Source organism: Pinus tabuliformis, chromosome 1_2, assembly GCF_031772625.1.
Source record: "Pinus tabuliformis cultivar Carrire ecotype Pingquan chromosome 1_2, CPIR1, whole genome shotgun sequence".
Classification (NCBI taxonomy): Eukaryota; Viridiplantae; Streptophyta; class Pinopsida; order Pinales; family Pinaceae; genus Pinus; species Pinus tabuliformis.
In genome coordinates this window covers 693270962-693276591 of record NC_142298.1, presented here as the reverse complement: position 1 = coordinate 693276591, position 5630 = coordinate 693270962, and the positions used below count along the sequence as shown (strand labels likewise).

Below are 5630 nucleotides of genomic sequence, written 5' to 3'. Positions count from 1 at the left end.
TATGACCCGTTTTTCCTGTAGGTTTATTAGAGTTATTATTTTCCATGTCTATTTTGTTCATACACTCTACACATGTACCATATGTGTAATTATTTCACACTCTAATTGCCTTAGTCGTTAGAGTGGTGAGTCCGCTCAAGTATGTTAGAGAGATGCGCAAGTTCTTACCTCTCGTCTTACCACCCAATGTTTGTAAGACTCGGGACACTTCTAAAAAAAGAAAAAATAAATTCAAAAGTTAACACAGAGTAATTTTTCTAATGATCACAGTGGTGAGCCCACTCAAGTATGTTAAAACAATGCACATGTTCTTACGTCTGTTCTTACTGCCCAACACCTCTCCACTAGAAACACTATACTAACAAAACACATTGGATGACTGTATCATCAACTGCCTTCCCTGACAATGACGCCAAAATGTTGTGCACATTTAATGACTGTTTAATTTGATTGAACAATGAGCATTCAATTTTCAACCAAGGTAGGTCTATTTATTTCAAAGGTGTCTGCACTATCTCTGTCAATACATAACAGTCAGGGAAAGAAATGAAACAAAATGTCGTTGAACACAATTGCAGAACTTAAAGAACTCATGAAGAAATAAAAAAGATATTCTACAGGAATTAAATTCACTCATCACAGTTCGTTTTTATTCAAAGAACAGGCATGCCACACATCATTAGTAAAATTGTATCAGTTGATTAAATATTATATTTCTAACCAAGCTTGTATAACAACATATAATGAATCTAAAAATAGAAGTGCATTAGTACTACAATTCATAAAACAAAATTAATGAATCACACTTAAAATAACAATAAACCAAACAACTAATTTACTACTATTGAAATCCCTGCTAAAGAGGAGGGCCCTTCCTCCCTAGAAGGGCATAGGGATGAAATGGAACCTAGTTAAAAACTCAATACGAAATCTGTATGAACATTACTAGAAGTGCTCTGTATTAAAAATAACTCGAAATTACAAGATCAAAATGTCGATGATGTTCTTGTGTTGCCATCCCCTTTTCATGGAACCAAACCTTTTTATAAAGTGTACAAGCCTTGAAAATTAGGGAATAGATCAATCATGAGAATCTCATGATTCTCATGCTGATCGATATTAAGAGAAAAATAGAAATCGTTATAAACAATTTTCCAATAAAAGACCAATTCAAGTTACATCATCTCCACAATCATAACCATTCAGATCCTTTGACCAACCGTAGATAATTCATGATTCTTAACAACTGTCTTTGAAGACAGTAACCACGGTCTTTAGCAGTTGTGGTGTAACAACAACTCGAGGAGTAACAACATCTCGAGATGTACCAGCAACTCGAGGTGTAACAAAAAATCTTCAAACTGTAACATAAAATCCTTGAAGTTTAGCAACAAGTAACAACAGTAGTTTCTCGTCCTTAGTCCTTAGTCATAGGAAACACCTAAAAGAAAAATAACTAGATAATTTCTACACAATTACCTTGGTTAGCCATCTCAAAAGACATTAGTTCGTTCAATATTGAACAAAAGATGGAAAAATAATATGTTGAGAAAGTATTTCTCTTATAACCAGTGAAATTGGTAATTGGGACATAAATTTCATAAGTTTATAGAGAGAGAATGATAAAAAAAGGGGAAAGAGGTGTCTAAAATATCCTTAAAAACTGCACCCAACATGAACAATGTGGTACATAGGGGCCCCACTTGACTTAGTAAAGAAGATGAAGCCACAGGAAGAGTTGGAGAAATCAAATGTCCATATGTTGATCTAGAACTATGAGAAGCTCACCCCATTCGTCAGCAGCATACATGCCTCATATGTGTGGTTATAAAATAGTTTGGATGCCATGGTAAGAAAGCACGAGATCCCATCAATTGGTTCCATCATTGATTCTAAACACAATAACCAAGTTTGGCTAGGGATTGATGAATATGTGGAGTAGCCAAGATGGGAGGCCACCGAGGAAGACTTGGATTTGAACACACATAACATGGAGAAGTACATCAATGGTCCTATCAAGGTAAACACCATGTTGCTCATGCTTCAGAACGAGTTGGATACAGGTTCCAAGAGCATATACCCAAATGCCATGGAGGCAAGTGTCCACTTGCAGAAAGACACCATCAAACAGTTTGGGGACACCATCATAAAATATGAATCTTGGCACCAATATGTGACTGAGAAGCATCAAGTGGATGTGGTTGAGTTGGACTTTTCCCAAACTCCAGAATCATAGTGTTTTGTCTTGTTAGGTTGTCTCTAGCCTATTTTGTCTTATATGGGTACATGTGGAAATTGTGATATTATGTTGTAAGTGAAATTCCAAGTGTCATTAGTGGAATGTGAAATGCCATCATGTTATTTAATGACTTACTTGTAAAGGGTCAGGAGGGAAGTCAAATAGTCACAAAGGGGAATGTTAAGGGTCACCCCACCCTTTGTTATAAATAGAACCTCATAACCTCTTGGCTTCTCCATAGCCTAGAGTGAGTATACTTATTTGGAGGAGTAGGTGTTCTTGATTGTAATGTTTCACTATTGGGGCTAGTGGTTGTCAATGGTGTATGTATGGATGGAAATTTTACTTCTAATAATAATATCAGAGCCACCATACTTTCATGCATATGTTGTTGATGTAGTTGAACTATTCTAGTTGCTTTAGCAATATATGTTATTTAACTTATGCATGTGCTTATGAACTACTTTGTATGCATTTGTATGAATCTTGTTGAATGTGTTATCTCAAAATTAGACCCTGGAAGGCTGCTGACCAGGAAGACCTTAAGTAACTATTTCAAACCTACATTAGGCTGAGGCTTAGCCTCCCCAACCTGAGAGGGCTCTCTCAAAGGATTAATGATTTTTGATTATGATTAAGATGGCTAACTCTTGTGAAACAAAGATAAAATTGTGAGTGGTGGAAACACAGTTAGAAAGTATCCATTGGGTCTATGGAGTCAAAATCATTTCAGTATAACAATGATATCAACCTTACATAGAAGTCAGGACATTTAGATTTCAACCATTCAGAACACACCAGAAACATATAGGACAACACAGTTTATAAATATGTGAAAGAAATTAGAGCACAATCAGTGATTTATAAGTAATCACACATCTATACCACTGCAAATACTGAGGAGAGGATAATACACAACATTCTGAACAGCAAACCCCTTATGATTCCTGAGAAGTAAAGCCAAGTATTGTATTACTAAAACAGAGTCATATACATAGCACAATAGTTCCAATTTCTCTGAAATTTTCCAACCCTGAGTACATTGCTCTCTCTCCTATATATAGAATTCTTTACATGGCTGAGATTCCTCCTCCTACGTGAGGGGAACTCAAATTATGCTTGCTACGACACTTATTCAAACTTTAACTAACTATTAAATACAACAACTGCTAACTGGGAGTTTTAGAAACCTAAGACAATTAGGAGTCTAACTCCACATCATGCTGAACATAGTATTTATTATAATAAAAATCTCGTTCTGTGACAAGTGGTTCCCTTCGATTTAACTTTGGTGGATGCTTAAAACTCCTTGCTGGCCCTTAATGTCTCATCTCCTTTACTGCTCCTGAAAAGTAGGAGACTGCCCCTATAAGCAGCTCCACTGGTGATGCCTCTGCTGAACAAAGTAGCTTCGCCTTGTTCTCATACATTTCATCAACTAATGTGACAAAACAATATGCTGATGTCCTGTTGTGTGCTCCAAAAGTAGGTATGCCTCCCAATACAAGAGTATGGAAATGCGTGAAAAGCCCAAAATAATCTGTTGCACCCAAAGGTTTCTCACAGAGATCTTTAAACTGGAAATAAGCACAACCATTGGCTCCAAAAGGAATCTGTAATGTCTATCCCATGACAACTTCAACAATTGTTGGAGTGGCCATATATCCACTTATCAATTCTTGAAATTTTTCTTTGAGCAAACGAGAAGAATCTATGCCACAAAAATACAATCCTTTCTGAGCTGAAGTGAGCTTTCGATAGTCAGTGGAAGATCCAATCTCATGAATCAACAAATCACTCCTTCAAAAGTGAGATAAAAGGCAAGAATAGATTCCTCTGAAGACCACCTTCATATAAATTATCAGGAGCCCTGTTGGAAGTGGAAACCAAGATAATTCCTTTGTTAAATAAATGTCTAAACATCTGATTCAGGATCAATGCATCTGCCACATCTGTTACCATGAACTCATCAATGCACAACAAAATTGCTTCACTTGAAATATCATTAGCAACAGCATCCAAAGGATCACTTAGACCTTTTTTTTTTACTTTTGAAGAAGGCTATGTACATCCAACATAAAATCATGGAAGTGAATTCTGGTTAGATGGCGAGCCTCTATAGACCACATTGGCTCACTGAGACCCCCAATAGTAGCTGATGGGTTGAACACAATCTCTGCTCCATTAAGTCCAAATGCTAACCAGTTTAGAGGGTGATGTCTTCCATAGCAAATATTGATCCCAACCTTCCCATAGCAAGTCTCAAACACGGGATGTCCTGTGTTTCCTTCCATATAGTAAGTGCTCTCATTAAAATCACCAACCCTTGGAATGTGGTTCTTACGGTGTTTACCAATAATGTTGCCATGATTCCCTATGACTATTGCAGTGTTCCAGAGAACTTCACCGTGATTCATATCTCTCTCTAAAATAGGACTGATAATCACCATGTTATACTTCTGTGCCAGATCCTTCAGAAATTGAGTTGATTCTCCATCCACACTTTCTGCAAATTCACACCACCTCTTTTCTCGTGTACAAAAAGAAAATGGCATGGTCCAGGCCTCCTGTAGACAGACAATGTTTACACAAGCAACTCCAGCAGCTTCAATCATACATTTAACCTTCTGCATGATGGCTTTTCTCTGCTCTGAAAATGAAGCAGTTGTGGGAAGAACAATGGAATTTTGAATAAGACCAACACGAACAATGCGTGGAGCTCGCATCATCTCTGGCTCAGCATTGAAACGATATGCCTGCAAATCAAAAGATGATTCTTTGGATATAGCAAGTACTGTCTCTGGCAGAGACAAGGGTGACACTACTTTGCCACAATTTACACCTAAAAGCAACTGGCTGACTTCCTTGTAGAGTAACGGCGGGAGATTTGATTGAAGAATATCGCGCAGAGAATTATATCCCATAAGGGATCCCTCGGGAGAGGGTGAAAACCCCTTTGATTCAATGGCTTCTGATGCTGCTGCTTCAGTAGAGGATCCATTGGTGGTGGCGTTGCATACTGCTGCATCTTCCATGTTTCCTAGAAAAAAGAAAATTAGAAGCCAAACTCTCTGCAGAATTTGCCTGAGAGTATTAGATTCAGTGTGTATTTATATTTTTCTTCTATGGCCAAACTCTCGGCAATTTGTGCTAGATTGTCCTTGGATAAGAAACATTATTGAGGTTACTACTGCAAGAATGGATCTGCGATAATTTGTGATTTGAAATGTGGGTCAAGGTAATTTGTAAGTAGATTCGCATACATATCATAACGAGCCATCAAATGCCCACTTATCGTTTACTTGTCTGCAAAGGTTGAGATTCATGTCTGCAACAATCAAGCCATCTTGATAGCGAGAAAGACTAGGAGTACAAGAAGCATCTGGAGCTG

At 37.5% G+C, this 5630-nt stretch overlaps 1 pseudogene; it reads right to left on the bottom strand.

The window, feature by feature from the left end:
• Positions 1-3558: 3558 nt before the first annotated feature.
• On the bottom strand, positions 3559-5315 carry LOC149207642 (uncharacterized; annotated as a pseudogene).
• Positions 5316-5630: the final 315 nt, after the last annotated feature.